The sequence below is a fragment of the Hyperolius riggenbachi genome, chromosome 4, assembly GCF_040937935.1.
Source record: "Hyperolius riggenbachi isolate aHypRig1 chromosome 4, aHypRig1.pri, whole genome shotgun sequence".
Classification (NCBI taxonomy): Eukaryota; Metazoa; Chordata; class Amphibia; order Anura; family Hyperoliidae; genus Hyperolius; species Hyperolius riggenbachi.
Window position 1 is genome coordinate 41798666 of NC_090649.1, and position 23820 is coordinate 41822485.

At 46.2% G+C, this 23820-nt stretch overlaps 24 non-coding genes across 24 annotated transcripts; 11 read left to right on the forward strand and 13 right to left on the reverse strand.

Annotated features, from left to right (window-relative positions):
* Nucleotides 1–783: 783 nt before the first annotated feature.
* On the reverse strand, nt 784–854 carry TRNAG-ACC (transfer RNA glycine (anticodon ACC)). The gene has a single exon. It is a non-coding gene; the product is annotated as a tRNA-Gly (tRNA).
* A 134-nt stretch (nt 855–988) lies between these two features.
* Nucleotides 989–1061, forward strand: TRNAK-CUU (transfer RNA lysine (anticodon CUU)). Its single transcript has one exon. It is a non-coding gene; the product is annotated as a tRNA-Lys (tRNA).
* A 1548-nt stretch (nt 1062–2609) lies between these two features.
* TRNAK-CUU (transfer RNA lysine (anticodon CUU)) lies at nt 2610–2682 on the forward strand. The gene has a single exon. It is a non-coding gene; the product is annotated as a tRNA-Lys (tRNA).
* A 1342-nt stretch (nt 2683–4024) lies between these two features.
* TRNAG-GCC (transfer RNA glycine (anticodon GCC)) lies at nt 4025–4095 on the reverse strand. Its single transcript has one exon. It is a non-coding gene; the product is annotated as a tRNA-Gly (tRNA).
* Nucleotides 4096–4229: 134 nt separating this feature from the next.
* Nucleotides 4230–4302, forward strand: TRNAK-CUU (transfer RNA lysine (anticodon CUU)). The gene has a single exon. It is a non-coding gene; the product is annotated as a tRNA-Lys (tRNA).
* Nucleotides 4303–5850: 1548 nt separating this feature from the next.
* Nucleotides 5851–5923, forward strand: TRNAK-CUU (transfer RNA lysine (anticodon CUU)). The gene has a single exon. It is a non-coding gene; the product is annotated as a tRNA-Lys (tRNA).
* Nucleotides 5924–7266: 1343 nt separating this feature from the next.
* On the reverse strand, nt 7267–7337 carry TRNAG-GCC (transfer RNA glycine (anticodon GCC)). Its single transcript has one exon. It is a non-coding gene; the product is annotated as a tRNA-Gly (tRNA).
* A 134-nt stretch (nt 7338–7471) lies between these two features.
* TRNAK-CUU (transfer RNA lysine (anticodon CUU)) lies at nt 7472–7544 on the forward strand. The gene has a single exon. It is a non-coding gene; the product is annotated as a tRNA-Lys (tRNA).
* Nucleotides 7545–8887: 1343 nt separating this feature from the next.
* Nucleotides 8888–8958, reverse strand: TRNAG-GCC (transfer RNA glycine (anticodon GCC)). The gene has a single exon. It is a non-coding gene; the product is annotated as a tRNA-Gly (tRNA).
* A 134-nt stretch (nt 8959–9092) lies between these two features.
* On the forward strand, nt 9093–9165 carry TRNAK-CUU (transfer RNA lysine (anticodon CUU)). The gene has a single exon. It is a non-coding gene; the product is annotated as a tRNA-Lys (tRNA).
* Nucleotides 9166–10508: 1343 nt separating this feature from the next.
* TRNAG-GCC (transfer RNA glycine (anticodon GCC)) lies at nt 10509–10579 on the reverse strand. The gene has a single exon. It is a non-coding gene; the product is annotated as a tRNA-Gly (tRNA).
* Nucleotides 10580–12129: 1550 nt separating this feature from the next.
* Nucleotides 12130–12200, reverse strand: TRNAG-GCC (transfer RNA glycine (anticodon GCC)). The gene has a single exon. It is a non-coding gene; the product is annotated as a tRNA-Gly (tRNA).
* Nucleotides 12201–13750: 1550 nt separating this feature from the next.
* Nucleotides 13751–13821, reverse strand: TRNAG-GCC (transfer RNA glycine (anticodon GCC)). Its single transcript has one exon. It is a non-coding gene; the product is annotated as a tRNA-Gly (tRNA).
* Nucleotides 13822–13955: 134 nt separating this feature from the next.
* Nucleotides 13956–14028, forward strand: TRNAK-CUU (transfer RNA lysine (anticodon CUU)). The gene has a single exon. It is a non-coding gene; the product is annotated as a tRNA-Lys (tRNA).
* Nucleotides 14029–15371: 1343 nt separating this feature from the next.
* Nucleotides 15372–15442, reverse strand: TRNAG-GCC (transfer RNA glycine (anticodon GCC)). The gene has a single exon. It is a non-coding gene; the product is annotated as a tRNA-Gly (tRNA).
* Nucleotides 15443–16992: 1550 nt separating this feature from the next.
* Nucleotides 16993–17063, reverse strand: TRNAG-GCC (transfer RNA glycine (anticodon GCC)). Its single transcript has one exon. It is a non-coding gene; the product is annotated as a tRNA-Gly (tRNA).
* Nucleotides 17064–17197: 134 nt separating this feature from the next.
* TRNAK-CUU (transfer RNA lysine (anticodon CUU)) lies at nt 17198–17270 on the forward strand. The gene has a single exon. It is a non-coding gene; the product is annotated as a tRNA-Lys (tRNA).
* A 1343-nt stretch (nt 17271–18613) lies between these two features.
* TRNAG-GCC (transfer RNA glycine (anticodon GCC)) lies at nt 18614–18684 on the reverse strand. Its single transcript has one exon. It is a non-coding gene; the product is annotated as a tRNA-Gly (tRNA).
* Nucleotides 18685–20234: 1550 nt separating this feature from the next.
* On the reverse strand, nt 20235–20305 carry TRNAG-GCC (transfer RNA glycine (anticodon GCC)). The gene has a single exon. It is a non-coding gene; the product is annotated as a tRNA-Gly (tRNA).
* A 134-nt stretch (nt 20306–20439) lies between these two features.
* On the forward strand, nt 20440–20512 carry TRNAK-CUU (transfer RNA lysine (anticodon CUU)). The gene has a single exon. It is a non-coding gene; the product is annotated as a tRNA-Lys (tRNA).
* A 1343-nt stretch (nt 20513–21855) lies between these two features.
* TRNAG-GCC (transfer RNA glycine (anticodon GCC)) lies at nt 21856–21926 on the reverse strand. Its single transcript has one exon. It is a non-coding gene; the product is annotated as a tRNA-Gly (tRNA).
* Nucleotides 21927–22060: 134 nt separating this feature from the next.
* Nucleotides 22061–22133, forward strand: TRNAK-CUU (transfer RNA lysine (anticodon CUU)). Its single transcript has one exon. It is a non-coding gene; the product is annotated as a tRNA-Lys (tRNA).
* A 1343-nt stretch (nt 22134–23476) lies between these two features.
* Nucleotides 23477–23547, reverse strand: TRNAG-GCC (transfer RNA glycine (anticodon GCC)). Its single transcript has one exon. It is a non-coding gene; the product is annotated as a tRNA-Gly (tRNA).
* Nucleotides 23548–23681: 134 nt separating this feature from the next.
* Nucleotides 23682–23754, forward strand: TRNAK-CUU (transfer RNA lysine (anticodon CUU)). The gene has a single exon. It is a non-coding gene; the product is annotated as a tRNA-Lys (tRNA).
* The last annotated feature ends 66 nt before the right edge of the window (nt 23755–23820 follow it).

Sequence of the window (23820 nt, forward strand, 5' to 3'; positions counted from 1 at the left end):
ATGGTGTGTATTAGGCTTTGCACTCCAAAGGTGCTCACATAGCAGTATGAGGAGGGCACTCTGCACACGGCCTGAGATTTAGCTGAGAGGATTGAAAAAAAGGAAGTTGCTCTTTCCCTTAACTTGTTTTTAGATGAGGTACTTCCCAACAAAAGTTACAAACCAAAAAGCCTTTCAGTCCCGGCAAGCAAAAAAAGTGGTTGCTTTCATTTGACTTAAGTTTGTTACTACTTTTTTTTCTGTACTTTTAGTATGTTTTCTTAATTGCTAGGTGCTGGGAAAGCAAGTTGTAGGTAAGCTGACACAACATCTCAACATCTACTGTGAGAAAACTCAGGACAAAAGTAGAATGAATGAGGGCCTAGAGAGAACGCTCCAAATTTGAGCAAGGCCCTGAGTAGAGTGCAAAGACAACAAGGCAAAAAGTTGTAAAACAACACCAGATGAGCAGATGCTGCTGACTTGGCATTTCCGAGGCTTTTCTAGACAGTTAAAAAGAAGCCTAATAGGTGAGTACTGGAGAGGGAGAGATGCTGCACGTCACTGGCACTGCTAGAAGACATGCAAGGCCTTTGGGCACGCAAGTGTCCCAAGGCTGCTTTAACTTGTGTGTCTTAGAGTCATGTTTGCTGGGTACTAGGGTCCCTCTTCTCGACTGTCAGCCAGCACTGTGGCCAAGTGCCACGGTGACTCTTGCAAATGTCCTTAAATGGCTTCTGGCCTGCAGAGATGTCTTAAGCTTGAGAAGTGCAAAGTGTGGAGGTGTGCCAAAATCCTAGCATTTGCATTGGCCGGGAATCGAACCCGGGCCTCCCGCGTGGTAGGCGAGAATTCTACCACTGAACCACCAATGCCTTGCCCTGTTGCTCGGTGCTGAAAAACGTGGCCAGCCAAATCAGGCCATACAAGATTGCCTTCTTCTGTGCGGATGGCAAAGGTGAGGCTGGCGCCATTTTGCAATTTTTGACATTTCAGCTCAAGCAAGCAAGCCCGGCTAGCTCAGTCGGTAGAGCATGAGATTCTTAATCTCAGGGTCGTGGGTTCGAGCCCCACGTTGGGCGATCAAAGCTTCTCCTTTTACTTTCTACTAGGCAGAGCTCCTCCAAAACGATTACAAACCATCACCAGGCCATCACTTCCTCTTTCACATGCCACTCCCCACTCCCTTTGCTAACAAACGAAAATGTCATCTCAGCTTTCCCCTTCACTTTTACTCACACAACCTCTTTTAACAACTTTTCAGCAAAAGTGCTTCACCACCCCAAGAAAGAGAAAAACACTCCTTCTTACAATCTTACTCATCTTTCCTATACTACTTTTCTTATCTGCTTTTCCCAGATTTCCGTTGGCTTTACTCCAGTCCTTTTGTCAAGGAGAGACTTACAATCAATCACTTGACAAGGAACAACCACCTGAAAGATACTCATTCTCGTATGCCTGGTGCACACCATGCAATTCCCCATCAGATAGATGGGCCGATAGATCCTTTCCGACAGACACGATCGGATTTCCGTTCGGATTTCCGATCACTACTATGCAAATCCATCAGAAAAACGATCGGAAATCAGATCGGACCTGCCGGAAATCATCTGTTCGACCCATCTATCTGACAGGCATTGGTATGGTGTGTATTAGGCTTTGCACTCCAAAGGTGCTCACATAGCAGTATGAGGAGGGCACTCTGCACACGGCCTGAGATTTAGCTGAGAGGATTGAAAAAAAGGAAGTTGCTCTTTCCCTTAACTTGTTTTTATATGAGGTACTTCCCAACAAAAGTTACAAACCAAAAAGCCTTTCAGTCCCGGCAAGCAAAAAAAGTGGTTGCTTTCATTTGACTTAAGTTTGTTACTACTTTTTTTTCTGTACTTTTAGTATGTTTTCTTAATTGCTAGGTGCTGGGAAAGCAAGTTGTAGGTAAGCTGACACAACATCTCAACATCTACTGTGAGAAAACTCAGGACAAAAGTAGAATGAATGAGGGCCTAGAGAGAACGCTCCAAATTTGAGCAAGGCCCTGAGTAGAGTGCAAAGACAACAAGGCAAAAAGTTGTAAAACAACACCAGATGAGCAGATGCTGCTGACTTGGCATTTCCGAGGCTTTTCTAGACAGTTAAAAAGAAGCCTAATAGGTGAGTACTGGAGAGGGAGAGATGCTGCACGTCACTGGCACTGCTAGAAGACATGCAAGGCCTTTGGGCACGCAAGTGTCCCAAGGCTGCTTTAACTTGTGTGTCTTAGAGTCATGTTTGCTGGGTACTAGGGTCCCTCTTCTCGACTGTCAGCCAGCACTGTGGCCAAGTGCCACGGTGACTCTTGCAAATGTCCTTAAATGGCTTCTGGCCTGCAGAGATGTCTTAAGCTTGAGAAGTGCAAAGTGTGGAGCTGTGCCAAAATCCTAGCATTTGCATTGGCCGGGAATCGAACCCGGGCCTCCCGCGTGGCAGGCGAGATTTCTACCACTGAACCACCAATGCCTTGCCCTGTTGCTCGGTGCTGAAAAACGTGGCCAGCCAAATCAGGCAATACAAGATTGCCTTCTTCTGTGCGGATGGCAAAGGTGAGGCTGGCGCCATTTTGCAATTTTTGCCATTTCAGCTCAAGCAAGCAAGCCCGGCTAGCTCAGTCGGTAGAGCATGAGACTCTTAATCTCAGGGTCGTGGGTTCGAGCCCCACGTTGGGCGATCAAAGCTTCTCCTTTTACTTTCTACTAGGCAGAGCTCCTCCAAAACGATTACAAACCATCACCAGGCCATCACTTCCTCTTTCACATGCCACTCCCCACTCCCTTTGCTAACAAACGAAAATGTCATCTCAGCTTTCCCCTTCACTTTTACTCACACAACCTCTTTTAACAACTTTTCAGCAAAAGTGCTTCACCACCCCAAGAAAGAGAAAAACACTCCTTCTTACAATCTTACTCATCTTTCCTATACTACTTTTCTTATCTGCTTTTCCCAGATTTCCGTTGGCTTTACTCCAGTCCTTTTGTCAAGGAGAGACTTACAATCAATCACTTGACAAGGAACAACCACCTGAAAGATACTCATTCTCGTATGCCTGGTGCACACCATGCAATTCCCCATCAGATAGATGGGCCGATAGATCCTTTCCGACAGACACGATCGGATTTCCGTTCGGATTTCCGATCACTACTATGCAAATCCATCAGAAAAACGATCGGAAATCAGATCGGACCTGCCGGAAATCATCTGTTCGACCCATCTATCTGACAGGCATTGGTATGGTGTGTATTAGGCTTTGCACTCCAAAGGTGCTCACATAGCAGTATGAGGAGGGCACTCTGCACACGGCCTGAGATTTAGCTGAGAGGATTGAAAAAAAGGAAGTTGCTCTTTCCCTTAACTTGTTTTTAGATGAGGTACTTCCCAACAAAAGTTACAAACCAAAAAGCCTTTCAGTCCCGGCAAGCAAAAAAAGTGGTTGCTTTCATTTGACTTAAGTTTGTTACTACTTTTTTTCTGTACTTTTAGTATGTTTTCTTAATTGCTAGGTGCTGGGAAAGCAAGTTGTAGGTAAGCTGACACAACATCTCAACATCTACTGTGAGAAAACTCAGGACAAAAGTAGAATGAATGAGGGCCTAGAGAGAACGCTCCAAATTTGAGCAAGGCCCTGAGTAGAGTGCAAAGACAACAAGGCAAAAAGTTGTAAAACAACACCAGATGAGCAGATGCTGCTGACTTGGCATTTCCGAGGCTTTTCTAGACAGTTAAAAAGAAGCCTAATAGGTGAGTACTGGAGAGGGAGAGATGCTGCACGTCACTGGCACTGCTAGAAGACATGCAAGGCCTTTGGGCACGCAAGTGTCCCAAGGCTGCTTTAACTTGTGTGTCTTAGAGTCATGTTTGCTGGGTACTAGGGTCCCTCTTCTCGACTGTCAGCCAGCACTGTGGCCAAGTGCCACGGTGACTCTTGCAAATGTCCTTAAATGGCTTCTGGCCTGCAGAGATGTCTTAAGCTTGAGAAGTGCAAAGTGTGGAGGTGTGCCAAAATCCTAGCATTTGCATTGGCCGGGAATCGAACCCGGGCCTCCCGCATGGCAGGCGAGAATTCTACCACTGAACCACCAATGCCTTGCCCTGTTGCTCGGTGCTGAAAAACGTGGCCAGCCAAATCAGGCCATACAAGATTGCCTTCTTCTGTGCGGATGGCAAAGGTGAGGCTGGCGCCATTTTGCAATTTTTGACATTTCAGCTCAAGCAAGCAAGCCCGGCTAGCTCAGTCGGTAGAGCATGAGACTCTTAATCTCAGGGTCGTGGGTTCGAGCCCCACGTTGGGCGATCAAAGCTTCTCCTTTTACTTTCTACTAGGCAGAGCTCCTCCAAAACGATTACAAACCATCACCAGGCCATCACTTCCTCTTTCACATGCCACTCCCCACTCCCTTTGCTAACAAACGAAAATGTCATCTCAGCTTTCCCCTTCACTTTTACTCACACAACCTCTTTTAACAACTTTTCAGCAAAAGTGCTTCACCACCCCAAGAAAGAGAAAAACACTCCTTCTTACAATCTTACTCATCTTTCCTATACTACTTTTCTTATCTGCTTTTCCCAGATTTCCGTTGGCTTTACTCCAGTCCTTTTGTCAAGGAGAGACTTACAATCAATCACTTGACAAGGAACAACCACCTGAAAGATACTCATTCTCGTATGCCTGGTGCACACCATGCAATTCCCCATCAGATAGATGGGCCGATAGATCCTTTCCGACAGACACGATCGGATTTCCGTTCGGATTTCCGATCACTACTATGCAAATCCATCAGAAAAACGATCGGAAATCAGATCGGACCTGCCGGAAATCATCTGTTCGACCCATCTATCTGACAGGCATTGGTATGGTGTGTATTAGGCTTTGCACTCCAAAGGTGCTCACATAGCAGTATGAGGAGGGCACTCTGCACACGGCCTGAGATTTAGCTGAGAGGATTGAAAAAAAGGAAGCTGCTCTTTCCCTTAACTTGTTTTTAGATGAGGTACTTCCCAACAAAAGTTACAAACCAAAAAGCCTTTCAGTCCCGGCAAGCAAAAAAAGTGGTTGCTTTCATTTGACTTAAGTTTGTTACTACTTTTTTTTCTGTACTTTTAGTATGTTTTCTTAATTGCTAGGTGCTGGGAAAGCAAGTTGTAGGTAAGCTGACACAACATCTCAACATCTACTGTGAGAAAACTCAGGACAAAAGTAGAATGAATGAGGGCCTAGAGAGAACGCTCCAAATTTGAGCAAGGCCCTGAGTAGAGTGCAAAGACAACAAGGCAAAAAGTTGTAAAACAACACCAGATGAGCAGATGCTGCTGACTTGGCATTTCCGAGGCTTTTCTAGACAGTTAAAAAGAAGCCTAATAGGTGAGTACTGGAGAGGGAGAGATGCTGCACGTCACTGGCACTGCTAGAAGACATGCAAGGCCTTTGGGCACGCAAGTGTCCCAAGGCTGCTTTAACTTGTGTGTCTTAGAGTCATGTTTGCTGGGTACTAGGGTCCCTCTTCTCGACTGTCAGCCAGCACTGTGGCCAAGTGCCACGGTGACTCTTGCAAATGTCCTTAAATGGCTTCTGGCCTGCAGAGATGTCTTAAGCTTGAGAAGTGCAAAGTGTGGAGGTGTGCCAAAATCCTAGCATTTGCATTGGCCGGGAATCGAACCCGGGCCTCCCACGTGGCAGGTGAGAATTCTACCACTGAACCACCAATGCCTTGCCCTGTTGCTCGGTGCTGAAAAACGTGGCCAGCCAAATCAGGCCATACAAGATTGCCTTCTTCTGTGCGGATGGCAAAGGTGAGGCTGGCGCCATTTTGCAATTTTTGACATTTCAGCTCAAGCAAGCAAGCCCGGCTAGCTCAGTCGGTAGAGCATGAGACTCTTAATCTCAGGGTCGTGGGTTCGAGCCCCACGTTGGGCGATCAAAGCTTCTCCTTTTACTTTCTACTAGGCAGAGCTCCTCCAAAACGATTACAAAGCATCACCAGGCCATCACTTCCTCTTTCACATGCCACTCCCCACTCCCTTTGCTAACAAACGAAAATGTCATCTCAGCTTTCCCCTTCACTTTTACTCACACAACCTCTTTTAACAACTTTTCAGCAAAAGTGCTTCACCACCCCAAGAAAGAGAAAAACACTCCTTCTTACAATCTTACTCATCTTTCCTATACTACATTTCTTATCTGCTTTTCCCAGATTTCCGTTGGCTTTACTCCAGTCCTTTTGTCAAGGAGAGACTTACAATCAATCACTTGACAAGGAACAACCACCTGAAAGATACTCATTCTCGTATGCCTGGTGCACACCATGCAATTCCCCATCAGATAGATGGGCCGATAGATCCTTTCCGACAGACACGATCGGATTTCCGTTCGGATTTCCGATCACTACTATGCAAATCCATCAGAAAAACGATCGGAAATCAGATCGGACCTGCCGGAAATCATCTGTTCGACCCATCTATCTGACAGGCATTGGTATGGTGTGTATTAGGCTTTGCACTCCAAAGGTGCTCACATAGCAGTATGAGGAGGGCACTCTGCACACGGCCTGAGATTTAGCTGAGAGGATTGAAAAAAAGGAAGTTGCTCTTTCCCTTAACTTGTTTTTAGATGAGGTACTTCCCAACAAAAGTTACAAACCAAAAAGCCTTTCAGTCCCGGCAAGCAAAAAAAGTGGTTGCTTTCATTTGACTTAAGTTTGTTACTACTTTTTTTTCTGTACTTTTAGTATGTTTTCTTAATTGCTAGGTGCTGGGAAAGCAAGTTGTAGGTAAGCTGACACAACATCTCAACATCTACTGTGAGAAAACTCAGGACAAAAGTAGAATGAATGAGGGCCTAGAGAGAACGCTCCAAATTTGAGCAAGGCCCTGAGTAGAGTGCAAAGACAACAAGGCAAAAAGTTGTAAAACAACACCAGATGAGCAGATGCTGCTGACTTGGCATTTCCGAGGCTTTTCTAGACAGTTAAAAAGAAGCCTAATAGGTGAGTACTGGAGAGGGAGAGATGCTGCACGTCACTGGCACTGCTAGAAGACATGCAAGGCCTTTGGGCACGCAAGTGTCCCAAGGCTGCTTTAACTTGTGTGTCTTAGAGTCATGTTTGCTGGGTACTAGGGTCCCTCTTCTCGACTGTCAGCCAGCACTGTGGCCAAGTGCCACGGTGACTCTTGCAAATGTCCTTAAATGGCTTCTGGCCTGCAGAGATGTCTTAAGCTTGAGAAGTGCAAAGTGTGGAGGTGTTCCAAAATCCTAGCATTTGCATTGGCCGGGAATCGAACCCGGGCCTCCCGCGTGGCAGGCGAGAATTCTACCACTGAACCACCAATGCCTTGCCCTGTTGCTCGGTGCTGAAAAACGTGGCCAGCCAAATCAGGCCATACAAGATTGCCTTCTTCTGTGCGGATGGCAAAGGTGAGGCTGGCGCCATTTTGCAATTTTTGACATTTCAGCTCAAGCAAGTAAGCCCGGCTAGCTCAGTCGGTAGAGCATGAGACTCTTAATCTCAGGGTCGTGGGTTCGAGCCCCACGTTGGGCGATCAAAGCTTCTCCTTTTACTTTCTACTAGGCAGAGCTCCTCCAAAACGATTACAAACCATCACCAGGCCATCACTTCCTCTTTCACATGCCACTCCCCACTCCCTTTGCTAACAAACGAAAATGTCATCTCAGCTTTCCCCTTCACTTTTACTCACACAACCTCTTTTAACAACTTTTCAGCAAAAGTGCTTCACCACCCCAAGAAAGAGAAAAACACTCCTTCTTACAATCTTACTCATCTTTCCTATACTACTTTTCTTATCTGCTTTTCCCAGATTTCCGTTGGCTTTACTCCAGTCCTTTTGTCAAGGAGAGACTTACAATCAATCACTTGACAAGGAACAACCACCTGAAAGATACTCATTCTCGTATGCCTGGTGCACACCATGCAATTCCCCATCAGATAGATGGGCCGATAGATCCTTTCCGACAGACACGATCGGATTTCCGTTCGGATTTCCGATCACTACTATGCAAATCCATCAGAAAAACGATCGGAAATCAGATCGGACCTGCCGGAAATCATCTGTTCGACCCATCTATCTGACAGGCATTGGTATGGTGTGTATTAGGCTTTGCACTCCAAAGGTGCTCACATAGCAGTATGAGGAGGGCACTCTGCACACGGCCTGAGATTTAGCTGAGAGGATTGAAAAAAAGGAAGTTGCTCTTTCCCTTAACTTGTTTTTAGATGAGGTACTTCCCAACAAAAGTTACAAACCAAAAAGCCTTTCAGTCCCGGCAAGCAAAAAAAGTGGTTGCTTTCATTTGACTTAAGTTTGTTACTACTTTTTTTTCTGTACTTTTAGTATGTTTTCTTAATTGCTAGGTGCTGGGAAAGCAAGTTGTAGGTAAGCTGACACAACATCTCAACATCTACTGTGAGAAAACTCAGGACAAAAGTAGAATGAATGAGGGCCTAGAGAGAACGCTCCAAATTTGAGCAAGGCCCTGAGTAGAGTGCAAAGACAACAAGGCAAAAAGTTGTAAAACAACACCAGATGAGCAGATGCTGCTGACTTGGCATTTCCGAGGCTTTTCTAGACAGTTAAAAAGAAGCCTAATAGGTGAGTACTGGAGAGGGAGAGATGCTGCACGTCACTGGCACTGCTAGAAGACATGCAAGGCCTTTGGGCACGCAAGTGTCCCAAGGCTGCTTTAACTTGTGTGTCTTAGAGTCATGTTTGCTGGGTACTAGGGTCCCTCTTCTCGACTGTCAGCCAGCACTGTGGCCAAGTGCCACGGTGACTCTTGCAAATGTCCTTAAATGGCTTCTGGCCTGCAGAGATGTCTTAAGCTTGAGAAGTGCAAAGTGTGGAGGTGTGCCAAAATCCTAGCATTTGCATTGGCCGGGAATCGAACCCGGGCCTCCCGCGTGGCAGGCGAGAATTCTACCACTGAACCACCAATGCCTTGCCCTGTTGCTCGGTGCTGAAAAACGTGGCCAGCCAAATCAGGCCATACAAGATTGCCTTCTTCTGTGCGGATGGCAAAGGTGAGGCTGGCGCCATTTTGCAATTTTTGACATTTCAGCTCAAGCAAGCAAGCCCGGCTAGCTCAGTCGGTAGAGCATGAGACTCTTAATCTCAGGGTCGTGGGTTCGAGCCCCACGTTGGGCGATCAAAGCTTCTCCTTTTACTTTCTACTAGGCAGAGCTCCTCCAAAACGATTACAAACCATCACCAGGCCATCACTTCCTCTTTCACATGCCACTCCCCACTCCCTTTGCTAACAAACGAAAATGTCATCTCAGCTTTCCCCTTCACTTTTACTCACACAACCTCTTTTAACAACTTTTCAGCAAAAGTGCTTCACCACCCCAAGAAAGAGAAAAACACTCCTTCTTACAATCTTACTCATCTTTCCTATACTACTTTTCTTATCTGCTTTTCCCAGATTTCCGTTGGCTTTACTCCAGTCCTTTTGTCAAGGAGAGACTTACAATCAATCACTTGACAAGGAACAACCACCTGAAAGATACTCATTCTCGTATGCCTGGTGCACACCATGCAATTCCCCATCAGATAGATGGGCCGATAGATCCTTTCCGACAGACACGATCGGATTTCCGTTCGGATTTCCGATCACTACTATGCAAATCCATCAGAAAAACGATCGGAAATCAGATCGGACCTGCCGGAAATCATCTGTTCGACCCATCTATCTGACAGGCATTGGTATGGTGTGTATTAGGCTTTGCACTCCAAAGGTGCTCACATAGCAGTATGAGGAGGGCACTCTGCACACGGCCTGAGATTTAGCTGAGAGGATTGAAAAAAAGGAAGTTGCTCTTTCCCTTAACTTGTTTTTAGATGAGGTACTTCCCAACAAAAGTTACAAACCAAAAAGCCTTTCAGTCCCGGCAAGCAAAAAAAGTGGTTGCTTTCATTTGACTTAAGTTTGTTACTACTTTTTTTTCTGTACTTTTAGTATGTTTTCTTAATTGCTAGGTGCTGGGAAAGCAAGTTGTAGGTAAGCTGACACAACATCTCAACATCTACTGTGAGAAAACTCAGGACAAAAGTAGAATGAATGAGGGCCTAGAGAGAACGCTCCAAATTTGAGCAAGGCCCTGAGTAGAGTGCAAAGACAACAAGGCAAAAAGTTGTAAAACAACACCAGATGAGCAGATGCTGCTGACTTGGCATTTCCGAGGCTTTTCTAGACAGTTAAAAAGAAGCCTAATAGGTGAGTACTGGAGAGGGAGAGATGCTGCACGTCACTGGCACTGCTAGAAGACATGCAAGGCCTTTGGGCACGCAAGTGTCCCAAGGCTGCTTTAACTTGTGTGTCTTAGAGTCATGTTTGCTGGGTACTAGGGTCCCTCTTCTCGACTGTCAGCCAGCACTGTGGCCAAGTGCCACGGTGACTCTTGCAAATGTCCTTAAATGGCTTCTGGCCTGCAGAGATGTCTTAAGCTTGAGAAGTGCAAAGTGTGGAGGTGTGCCAAAATCCTAGCATTTGCATTGGCCGGGAATCGAACCCGGGCCTCCCGCGTGGCAGGCGAGAATTCTACCACTGAACCACCAATGCCTTGCCCTGTTGCTCGGTGCTGAAAAACGTGGCCAGCCAAATCAGGCCATACAAGAATGCCTTCTTCTGTGCGGATGGCAAAGGTGAGGCTGGCGCCATTTTGCAATTTTTGACATTTCAGCTCAAGCAAGCAAGCCCGGCTAGCTCAGTCGGTAGAGCATGAGACTCTTAATCTCAGGGTCGTGGGTTTGAGCCCCACGTTGGGCGATCAAAGCTTCTCCTTTTACTTTCTACTAGGCAGAGCTCCTCCAAAACGATTACAAACCATCACCAGGCCATCACTTCCTCTTTCACATGCCACTCCCCACTCCCTTTGCTAACAAACGAAAATGTCATCTCAGCTTTCCCCTTCACTTTTACTCACACAACCTCTTTTAACAACTTTTCAGCAAAAGTGCTTCACCACCCCAAGAAAGAGAAAAACACTCCTTCTTACAATCTTACTCATCTTTCCTATACTACTTTTCTTATCTGCTTTTCCCAGATTTCCGTTGGCTTTACTCCAGTCCTTTTGTCAAGGAGAGACTTACAATCAATCACTTGACAAGGAACAACCACCTGAAAGATACTCATTCTCGTATGCCTGGTGCACACCATGCAATTCCCCATCAGATAGATGGGCCGATAGATCCTTTCCGACAGACACGATCGGATTTCCGTTCGGATTTCCGATCACTACTATGCAAATCCATCAGAAAAACGATCGGAAATCAGATCGGACCTGCCGGAAATCATCTGTTCGACCCATCTATCTGACAGGCATTGGTATGGTGTGTATTAGGCTTTGCACTCCAAAGGTGCTCACATAGCAGTATGAGGAGGGCACTCTGCACACGGCCTGAGATTTAGCTGAGAGGATTGAAAAAAAGAAAGTTGCTCTTTCCCTTAACTTGTTTTTAGATGAGGTACTTCCCAACAAAAGTTACAAACCAAAAAGCCTTTCAGTCCCGGCAAGCAAAAAAAGTGGTTGCTTTCATTTGACTTAAGTTTGTTACTACTTTTTTTTCTGTACTTTTAGTATGTTTTCTTAATTGCTAGGTGCTGGGAAAGCAAGTTGTAGGTAAGCTGACACAACATCTCAACATCTACTGTGAGAAAACTCAGGACAAAAGTAGAATGAATGAGGGCCTAGAGAGAACGCTCCAAATTTGAGCAAGGCCCTGAGTAGAGTGCAAAGACAACAAGGCAAAAAGTTGTAAAACAACACCAGATGAGCAGATGCTGCTGACTTGGCATTTCCGAGGCTTTTCTAGACAGTTAAAAAGAAGCCTAATAGGTGAGTACTGGAGAGGGAGAGATGCTGCACGTCACTGGCACTGCTAGAAGACATGCAAGGCCTTTGGGCACGCAAGTGTCCCAAGGCTGCTTTAACTTGTGTGTCTTAGAGTCATGTTTGCTGGGTACTAGGGTCCCTCTTCTCGACTGTCAGCCAGCACTGTGGCCAAGTGCCACGGTGACTCTTGCAAATGTCCTTAAATGGCTTCTGGCCTGCAGAGATGTCTTAAGCTTGAGAAGTGCAAAGTGTGGAGGTGTGCCAAAATCCTAGCATTTGCATTGGCCGGGAATCGAACCCGGGCCTCCCGCGTGGCAGGCGAGAATTCTACCACTGAACCACCAATGCCTTGCCCTGTTGCTCGGTGCTGAAAAACGTGGCCAGCCAAATCAGGCCATACAAGATTGCCTTCTTCTGTGCGGATGGCAAAGGTGAGGCTGGCGCCATTTTGCAATTTTTGACATTTCAGCTCAAGCAAGCAAGCCTGGCTAGCTCAGTCGGTAGAGCATGAGACTCTTAATCTCCGGGTCGTGGGTTCGAGCCCCATGTTGGGCGATCAAAGCTTCTCCTTTTACTTTCTACTAGGCAGAGCTCCTCCAAAACGATTACAAACCATCACCAGGCCATCACTTCCTCTTTCACATGCCACTCCCCACTCCCTTTGCTAACAAACGAAAATGTCATCTCAGCTTTCCCCTTCACTTTTACTCACACAACCTCTTTTAACAACTTTTCAGCAAAAGTGCTTCACCACCCCAAGAAAGAGAAAAACACTCCTTCTTACAATCTTACTCATCTTTCCTATACTACTTTTCTTATCTGCTTTTCCCAGATTTCCGTTGGCTTTACTCCAGTCCTTTTGTCAAGGAGAGACTTACAATCAATCACTTGACAAGGAACAACCACCTGAAAGATACTCATTCTCGTATGCCTGGTGCACACCATGCAATTCCCCATCAGATAGATGGGCCGATAGATCTTTTCCGATAGACACGATCGGATTTCCGTTCGGATTTCCGATCACTACTATGCAAATCCATCAGAAAAACGATCGGAAATCAGATCGGACCTGCCGGAAATCATCTGTTCGACCCATCTATCTGACAGGCATTGGTATGGTGTGTATTAGGCTTTGCACTCCAAAGGTGCTCACATAGCAGTATGAGGAGGGCACTCTGCACACGGCCTGAGATTTAGCTGAGAGGATTGAAAAAAAGGAAGTTGCTCTTTCCCTTAACTTGTTTTTAGATGAGGTACTTCCCAACAAAAGTTACAAACCAAAAAGCCTTTCAGTCCCGGCAAGCAAAAAAAGTGGTTGCTTTCATTTGACTTAAGTTTGTTACTACTTTTTTTTCTGTACTTTTAGTATGTTTTCTTAATTGCTAGGTGCTGGGAAAGCAAGTTGTAGGTAAGCTGACACAACATCTCAACATCTACTGTGAGAAAACTCAGGACAAAAGTAGAATGAATGAGGGCCTAGAGAGAACGCTCCAAATTTGAGCAAGGCCCTGAGTAGAGTGCAAAGACAACAAGGCAAAAAGTTGTAAAACAACACCAGATGAGCAGATGCTGCTGACTTGGCATTTCCGAGGCTTTTCTAGACAGTTAAAAAGAAGCCTAATAGGTGAGTACTGGAGAGGGAGAGATGCTGCACGTCACTGGCACTGCTAGAAGACATGCAAGGCCTTTGGGCACGCAAGTGTCCCAAGGCTGCTTTAACTTGTGTGTCTTAGAGTCATGTTTGCTGGGTACTAGGGTCCCTCTTCTCGACTGTCAGCCAGCACTGTGGCCAAGTGCCACGGTGACTCTTGCAAATGTCCTTAAATGGCTTCTGGCCTGCAGAGATGTCTTAAGCTTGAGAAGTGCAAAGTGTGGAGGTGTGCCAAAATCCTAGCATTTGCATTGGCCGGGAATCGAACCCGGGCCTCCCGCGTGGCAGGCGAGAATTCTACCACTGAACCACCAATGCCTTGCCCTGTTGCTCGGTGCTGAAAAACGTGGCCAGCCAAATCAGGCCATACAAGATTGCCTTCTTCTGTGCGGATGGCAAAGGTGAGGCTGGCGCCATTTTGCAATTTTTGACATTTCAGCTCAAGCAAGCAAGCCCGGCTAGCTCAGTCGGTAGAGCATGAGACTCTTAATCTCAGGGTCGTGGGTTCGAGCCCCACGTTGGGCGATCAAAGCTTCTCCTTTTACTTTCTACTAGGCAGAGCTCCTCCAAAACGATTACAAACCATCACCAGGCCATCACTTCCTCTTTCACATGCCACTCCCCACTCCCTTTGCTAACAAACGAAAATGTCATCTCAGCTTTCCCCTTCACTTTTACTCACACAACCTCTTTTAACAACTTTTCAGCAAAAGTGCTTCACCACCCCAAGAAAGAGAAAAACACTCCTTCTTACAATCTTACTCATCTTTCCTATACTACATTTCTTATCTGCTTTTCCCAGATTTCCGTTGGCTTTACTCCAGTCCTTTTGTCAAGGAGAGACTTACAATCAATCACTTGACAAGGAACAACCACCTGAAAGATACTCATTCTCGTATGCCTGGTGCACACCATGCAATTCCCCATCAGATAGATGGGCCGATAGATCCTTTCCGACAGACACGATCGGATTTCCGTTCGGATTTCCGATCACTACTATGCAAATCCATCAGAAAAACGATCGGAAATCAGATCGGACCTGCCGGAAATCATCTGTTCGACCCATCTATCTGACAGGCATTGGTATGGTGTGTATTAGGCTTTGCACTCCAAAGGTGCTCACATAGCAGTATGAGGAGGGCACTCTGCACACGGCCTGAGATTTAGCTGAGAGGATTGAAAAAAAGGAAGTTGCTCTTTCCCTTAACTTGTTTTTAGATGAGGTACTTCCCAACAAAAGTTACAAACCAAAAAGCCTTTCAGTCCCGGCAAGCAAAAAAAGTGGTTGCTTTCATTTGACTTAAGTTTGTTACTACTTTTTTTTCTGTACTTTTAGTATGTTTTCTTAATTGCTAGGTGCTGGGAAAGCAAGTTGTAGGTAAGCTGACACAACATCTCAACATCTACTGTGAGAAAACTCAGGACAAAAGTAGAATGAATGAGGGCCTAGAGAGAACGCTCCAAATTTGAGCAAGGCCCTGAGTAGAGTGCAAAGACAACAAGGCAAAAAGTTGTAAAACAACACCAGATGAGCAGATGCTGCTGACTTGGCATTTCCGAGGCTTTTCTAGACAGTTAAAAAGAAGCCTAATAGGTGAGTACTGGAGAGGGAGAGATGCTGCACGTCACTGGCACTGCTAGAAGACATGCAAGGCCTTTGGGCACGCAAGTGTCCCAAGGCTGCTTTAACTTGTGTGTCTTAGAGTCATGTTTGCTGGGTACTAGGGTCCCTCTTCTCGACTGTCAGCCAGCACTGTGGCCAAGTGCCACGGTGACTCTTGCAAATGTCCTTAAATGGCTTCTGGCCTGCAGAGATGTCTTAAGCTTGAGAAGTGCAAAGTGTGGAGGTGTGCCAAAATCCTAGCATTTGCATTGGCCGGGAATCGAACCCGGGCCTCCCGCGTGGCAGGCGAGAATTCTACCACTGAACCACCAATGCCTTGCCCTGTTGCTCGGTGCTGAAAAACGTGGCCAGCCAAATCAGGCCATACAAGATTGCCTTCTTCTGTGCGGATGGCAAAGGTGAGGCTGGCGCCATTTTGCAATTTTTGACATTTCAGCTCAAGCAAGCAAGCCCGGCTAGCTCAGTCGGTAGAGCATGAGACTCTTAATCTCAGGCTCGTGGGTTCGAGCCCCACGTTGGGCGATCAAAGCTTCTCCTTTTACTTTCTACTAGGCAGAGCTCCTCCAAAACGATTACAAACCATCACCAGGCCATCACTTCCTCTTTCACATGCCACTCCCCACTCCCTTTGCTAACAAACGAAAATGTCATCTCAGCTTTCCCCTTCACTTTTACTCACACAACCTCTTTTAACAACTTTTCAGCAAAAGTGCTTCACCACCCCAAGAAAGAGAAAAACACTCCTTCTTACAATCTTACTCATCTTTCCTATACTACTTTTCTTATCTGCTTTTCCCAGATTTCCGTTGGCTTTACTCCAGTCCTTTTGTCAAGGAGAGACTTACAATCAATCACTTGACAAGGAACAACCACCTGAAAGATACTCATTCTCGTATGCCTGGTGCACACCATGCAATTCCCCATCAGATAGATGGGCCGATAGATCCTTTCCGACAGACACGATCTGATTTCCGTTCGGATTTCCGATCACTACTATGCAAATCCATCAGAAAAACGATCGGAAATCAGATCGGACCTGCCGGAAATCATCTGTTCGACCCATCTATCTGACAGGCATTGGTATGGTGTGTATTAGGCTTTGCACTCCAAAGGTGCTCACATAGCAGTATGAGGAGGGCACTCTGCACACGGCCTGAGATTTAGCTGAGAGGATTGAAAAAAAAGAAGTTGCTCTTTCCCTTAACTTGTTTTTAGATGAGGTACTTCCCAACAAAAGTTACAAACCAAAAAGCCTTTCAGTCCCGGCAAGCAAAAAAAGTGGTTGCTTTCATTTGACTTAAGTTTGTTACTACTTTTTTTTCTGTACTTTTAGTATGTTTTCTTAATTGCTAGGTGCTGGGAAAGCAAGTTGTAGGTAAGCTGACACAACATCTCAACATCTACTGTGAGAAAACTCAGGACAAAAGTAGAATGAATGAGGGCCTAGAGAGAACGCTCCAAATTTGAGCAAGGCCCTGAGTAGAGTGCAAAGACAACAAGGCAAAAAGTTGTAAAACAACACCAGATGAGCAGATGCTGCTGACTTGGCATTTCCGAGGCTTTTCTAGACAGTTAAAAAGAAGCCTAATAGGTGAGTACTGGAGAGGGAGAGATGCTGCACGTCACTGGCACTGCTAGAAGACATGCAAGGCCTTTGGGCACGCAAGTGTCCCAAGGCTGCTTTAACTTGTGTGTCTTAGAGTCATGTTTGCTGGGTACTAGGGTCCCTCTTCTCGACTGTCAGCCAGCACTGTGGCCAAGTGCCACGGTGACTCTTGCAAATGTCCTTAAATGGCTTCTGGCCTGCAGAGATGTCTTAAGCTTGAGAAGTGCAAAGTGTGGAGGTGTGCCAAAATCCTAGCATTTGCATTGGCCGGGAATCGAACCCGGGCCTCCCGCGTGGCAGGCGAGAATTCTACCACTGAACCACCAATGCCTTGCCCTGTTGCTCGGTGCTGAAAAACGTGGCCAGCCAAATCAGGCCATACAAGATTGCCTTCTTCTGTGCGGATGGCAAAGGTGAGGCTGGCGCCATTTTGCAATTTTTGACATTTCAGCTCAAGCAAGCAAGCCCGGCTAGCTCAGTCGGTAGAGCATGAGACTCTTAATCTCAGGGTCGTGGGTTCGAGCCCCACGTTGGGCGATCAAAGCTTCTCCTTTTACTTTCTACTAGGCAGAGCTCCTCCAAAACGATTACAAACCATCACCAGGCCATCACTTCCTCTTTCACATGCCACTCCCCACTCCCTTTGCTAACAAACGAAAATGTCATCTCAGCTTTCCCCTTCACTTTTACTCACACAACCTCTTTTAACAACTTTTCAGCAAAAGTGCTTCACCACCCCAAGAAAGAGAAAAACACTCCTTCTTACAATCTTACTCATCTTTCCTATACTACTTTTCTTATCTGCTTTTCCCAGATTTCCGTTGGCTTTACTCCAGTCCTTTTGTCAAGGAGAGACTTACAATCAATCACTTGACAAGGAACAACCACCTGAAAGATACTCATTCTCGTATGCCTGGTGCACACCATGCAATTCCCCATCAGATAGATGGGCCGATAGATCCTTTCCGACAGACACGATCGGATTTCCGTTCGGATTTCCGATCACTACTATGCAAATCCATCAGAAAAACGATCGGAAATCAGATCGGACCTGCCGGAAATCATCTGTTCGACCCATCTATCTGACAGGCATTGGTATGGTGTGTATTAGGCTTTGCACTCCAAAGGTGCTCACATAGCAGTATGAGGAGGGCACTCTGCACACGGCCTGAGATTTAGCTGAGAGGATTGAAAAAAAGGAAGTTGCTCTTTCCCTTAACTTGTTTTTAGATGAGGTACTTCCCAACAAAAGTTACAAACCAAAAAGCCTTTCAGTCCCGGCAAGCAAAAAAAGTGGTTGCTTTCATTTGACTTAAGTTTGTTACTACTTTTTTTTCTGTACTTTTAGTATGTTTTCTTAATTGCTAGGTGCTGGGAAAGCAAGTTGTAGGTAAGCTGACACAACATCTCAACATCTACTGTGAGAAAACTCAGGACAAAAGTAGAATGAATGAGGGCCTAGAGAGAACGCTCCAAATTTGAGCAAGGCCCTGAGTAGAGTGTAAAGACAACAAGGCAAAAAGTTGTAAAACAACACCAGATGAGCAGATGCTGCTGACTTGGCATTTCCGAGGCTTTTCTAGACAGTTAAAAAGAAGCCTAATAGGTGAGTACTGGAGAGGGAGAGATGCTGCACGTCACTGGCACTGCTAGAAGACATGCAAGGCCTTTGGGCACGCAAGTGTCCCAAGGCTGCTTTAACTTGTGTGTCTTAGAGTCATGTTTGCTGGGTACTAGGGTCCCTCTTCTCGACTGTCAGCCAGCACTGTGGCCAAGTGCCACGGTGACTCTTGCAAATGTCCTTAAATGGCTTCTGGCCTGCAGAGATGTCTTAAGCTTGAGAAGTGCAAAGTGTGGAGGTGTGCCAAAATCCTAGCATTTGCATTGGCCGGGAATCGAACCCGGGCCTCCCGCGTGGCAGGCGAGAATTCTACCACTGAACCACCAATGCCTTGCCCTGTTGCTCGGTGCTGAAAAACGTGGCCAGCCAAATCAGGCCATACAAGATTGCCTTCTTCTGTGCGGATGGCAAAGGTGAGGCTGGCGCCATTTTGCAATTTTTGACATTTCAGCTCAAGCAAGCAAGCCTGGCTAGCTCAGTCGGTAGAGCATGAGACTCTTAATCTCCGGGTCGTGGGTTCGAGCCCCATGTTGGGCGATCAAAGCTTCTCCTTTTACTTTCTACTAGGCAGAGCTCCTCCAAAACGATTACAAACCATCACCAGGCCATCACTTCCTCTTTCACATGCCACTCCCCACTCCCTTTGCTAACAAACGAAAATGTCATCTCAGCTTTCCCCTTCACTTTTACTCACACAACCTCTTTTAACAACTTTTCAGCAAAAGTGCTTCACCACCCCAAGAAAGAGAAAAACACTCCTTCTTACAATCTTACTCATCTTTCCTATACTACTTTTCTTATCTGCTTTTCCCAGATTTCCGTTGGCTTTACTCCAGTCCTTTTGTCAAGGAGAGACTTACAATCAATCACTTGACAAGGAACAACCACCTGAAAGATACTCATTCTCGTATGCCTGGTGCACACCATGCAATTCCCCATCAGATAGATGGGCCGATAGATCTTTTCCGACAGACACGATCGGATTTCCGTTCGGATTTCCGATCACTACTATGCAAATCCATCAGAAAAACGATCGGAAATCAGATCGGACCTGCCGGAAATCATCTGTTCGACCCATCTATCTGACAGGCATTGGTATGGTGTGTATTAGGCTTTGCACTCCAAAGGTGCTCACATAGCAGTATGAGGAGGGCACTCTGCACACGGCCTGAGATTTAGCTGAGAGGATTGAAAAAAAGGAAGTTGCTCTTTCCCTTAACTTGTTTTTAGATGAGGTACTTCCCAACAAAAGTTACAAACCAAAAAGCCTTTCAGTCCCGGCAAGCAAAAAAAGTGGTTGCTTTCATTTGACTTAAGTTTGTTACTACTTTTTTTTCTGTACTTTTAGTATGTTTTCTTAATTGCTAGGTGCTGGGAAAGCAAGTTGTAGGTAAGCTGACACAACATCTCAACATCTACTGTGAGAAAACTCAGGACAAAAGTAGAATGAATGAGGGCCTAGAGAGAACGCTCCAAATTTGAGCAAGGCCCTGAGTAGAGTGCAAAGACAACAAGGCAAAAAGTTGTAAAACAACACCAGATGAGCAGATGCTGCTGACTTGGCATTTCCGAGGCTTTTCTAGACAGTTAAAAAGAAGCCTAATAGGTGAGTACTGGAGAGGGAGAGATGCTGCACGTCACTGGCACTGCTAGAAGACATGCAAGGCCTTTGGGCACGCAAGTGTCCCAAGGCTGCTTTAACTTGTGTGTCTTAGAGTCATGTTTGCTGGGTACTAGGGTCCCTCTTCTCGACTGTCAGCCAGCACTGTGGCCAAGTGCCACGGTGACTCTTGCAAATGTCCTTAAATGGCTTCTGGCCTGCAGAGATGTCTTAAGCTTGAGAAGTGCAAAGTGTGGAGGTGTGCCAAAATCCTAGCATTTGCATTGGCCGGGAATCGAACCCGGGCCTCCCGCGTGGCAGGCGAGAATTCTACCACTGAACCACCAATGCCTTGCCCTGTTGCTCGGTGCTGAAAAACGTGGCCAGCCAAATCAGGCCATACAAGATTGCCTTCTTCTGTGCGGATGGCAAAGGTGAGGCTGGCGCCATTTTGCAATTTTTGACATTTCAGCTCAAGCAAGCAAGCCCGGCTAGCTCAGTCGGTAGAGCATGAGACTCTTAATCTCAGGGTCGTGGGTTCGAGCCCCACGTTGGGCGATCAAAGCTTCTCCTTTTACTTTCTACTAGGCAGAGCTCCTCCAAAACGATTACAAACCATCACCAGGCCATCACTTCCTCTTTCACATGCCACTCCCCACTCCCTTTGCTAACAAACGAAAATGTCATCTCAGCTTTCCCCTTCACTTTTACTCACACAACCTCTTTTAACAACTTTTCAGCAAAAGTGCTTCACCACCCCAAGAAAGAGAAAAACACTCCTTCTTACAATCTTACTCATCTTTCCTATACTACATTTCTTATCTGCTTTTCCCAGATTTCCGTTGGCTTTACTCCAGTCCTTTTGTCAAGGAGAGACTTACAATCAATCACTTGACAAGGAACAACCACCTGAAAGATACTCATTCTCGTATGCCTGGTGCACACCATGCAATTCCCCATCAGATAGATGGGCCGATAGATCCTTTCCGACAGACACGATCGGATTTCCGTTCGGATTTCCGATCACTACTATGCAAATCCATCAGAAAAACGATCGGAAATCAGATCGGACCTGCCGGAAATCATCTGTTCGACCCATCTATCTGACAGGCATTGGTATGGTGTGTATTAGGCTTTGCACTCCAAAGGTGCTCACATAGCAGTATGAGGAGGGCACTCTGCACACGGCCTGAGATTTAGCTGAGAGGATTGAAAAAAAGGAAGTTGCTATTTCCCTTAACTTGTTTTTAGATGAGGTACTTCCCAACAAAAGTTACAAACCAAAAAGCCTTTCAGTCCCGGCAAGCAAAAAAAGTGGTTGCTTTCATTTGACTTAAGTTTGTTACTACTTTTTTTTCTGTACTTTTAGTATGTTTTCTTAATTGCTAGGTGCTGGGAAAGCAAGTTGTAGGTAAGCTGACACAACATCTCAACATCTACTGTGAGAAAACTCAGGACAAAAGTAGAATGAATGAGGGCCTAGAGAGAACGCTCCAAATTTGAGCAAGGCCCTGAGTAGAGTGCAAAGACAACAAGGCAAAAAGTTGTAAAACAACACCAGATGAGCAGATGCTGCTGACTTGGCATTTCCGAGGCTTTTCTAGACAGTTAAAAAGAAGCCTAATAGGTGAGTACTGGAGAGGGAGAGATGCTGCACGTCACTGGCACTGCTAGAAGACATGCAAGGCCTTTGGGCACGCAAGTGTCCCAAGGCTGCTTTAACTTGTGTGTCTTAGAGTCATGTTTGCTGGGAACTAGGGTCCCTCTTCTCGACTGTCAGCCAGCACTGTGGCCAAGTGCCACGGTGACTCTTGCAAATGTCCTTAAATGGCTTCTGGCCTGCAGAGATGTCTTAAGCTTGAGAAGTGCAAAGTGTGGAGGTGTGCCAAAATCCTAGCATTTGCATTGGCCGGGAATCAAACCCGGGCCTCCCGCGTGGCAGGCGAGAATTCTACCACTGAACCACCAATGCCTTGCCCTGTTGCTCGGTGCTGAAAAACGTGGCCAGCCAAATCAGGCCATACAAGATTGCCTTCTTCTGTGCGGATGGCAAAGGTGAGGCTGGCGCCATTTTGCAATTTTTGACATTTCAGCTCAAGCAAGCAAGCCCGGCTAGCTCAGTCGGTAGAGCATGAGACTCTTAATCTCAGGGTCGTGGGTTCGAGCCCCACGTTGGGCGATCAAAGCTTCTCCTTTTACTTTCTACTAGGCAGAGCTCCTCCAAAACGATTACAAACCATCACCAGGCCATCACTTCCTCTTTCACATGCCACTCCCCACTCCCTTTGCTAACAAACGAAAATGTCATCTCAGCTTTCCCCTTCACTTTTACTCACACAACCTCTTTTAACAACTTTTCAGCAAAAGTGCTTCACCACCCCAAGAAAGAGAAAAACACTCCTTCTTACAATCTTACTCATCTTTCCTATACTACTTTTCTTATCTGCTTTTCCCAGATTTCCGTTGGCTTTACTCCAGTCCTTTTGTCAAGGAGAGACTTACAATCAATCACTTGACAAGGAACAACCACCTGAAAGATACTCATTCTCGTATGCCTGGTGCACACCATGCAATTCCCCATCAGATAGATGGGCCGATAGATCCTTTCCGACAGACACGATCGGATTTCCGTTCGGATTTCCGATCACTACTATGCAAATCCATCAGAAAAACGATCGGAAATCAGATCGGACCTGCCGGAAATCATCTGTTCGACCCATCTATCTGACAGGCATTGGTATGGTGTGTATTAGGCTTTGCACTCCAAAGGTGCTCACATAGCAGTATGAGGAGGGCACTCTGCACACGGCCTGAGATTTAGCTGAGAGGATTGAAAAAAAGGAAGTTGCTCTTTCCCTTAACTTGTTTTTAGATGAGGTACTTCCCAACAAAAGTTACAAACCAAAAAGCCTTTCAGTCCCGGCAAGCAAAAAAAGTGGTTGCTTTCATTTGACTTAAGTTTGTTACTACTTTTTTTTCTGTACTTTTAGTATGTTTTCTTAATTGCTAGGTGCTGGGAAAGCAAGTTGTAGGTAAGCTGACACAACATCTCAACATCTACTGTGAGAAAACTCAGGACAAAAGTAGAATGAATGAGGGCCTAGAGAGAACGCTCCAAATTTGAGCAAGGCCCTGAGTAGAGTGCAAAGACAACAAGGCAAAAAGTTGTAAAACAACACCAGATGAGCAGATGCTGCTGACTTGGCATTTCCGAGGCTTTTCTAGACAGTTAAAAAGAAGCCTAATAGGTGAGTACTGGAGAGGGAGAGATGCTGCACGTCACTGGCACTGCTAGAAGACATGCAAGGCCTTTGGGCACGCAAGTGTCCCAAGGCTGCTTTAACTTGTGTGTCTTAGAGTCATGTTTGCTGGGTACTAGGGTCCCTCTTCTCGACTGTCAGCCAGCACTGTGGCCAAGTGCCACGGTGACTCTTGCAAATGTCCTTAAATGGCTTCTGGCCTGCAGAGATGTCTTAAGCTTGAGAAGTGCAAAGTGTGGAGGTGTGCCAAAATCCTAGCATTTGCATTGGCCGGGAATCGAACCCGGGCCTCCCGCGTGGCAGGCGAGAATTCTACCACTGAACCACCAATGCCTTGCCCTGTTGCTCGGTGCTGAAAAACGTGGCCAGCCAAATCAGGCCATACAAGATTGCCTTCTTCTGTGCGGATGGCAAAGGTGAGGCTGGCGCCATTTTGCAATTTTTGACATTTCAGCTCAAGCAAGCAAGCCCGGCTAGCTCAGTCGGTAGAGCATGAGACTCTTAATCTCAGGGTCGTGGGTTCGAGCCCCACGTTGGGCGATCAAAGCTTCTCCTTTTACTTTCTACTAGGCAGAGCTCCTCCAAAACGATTACAAACCATCACCA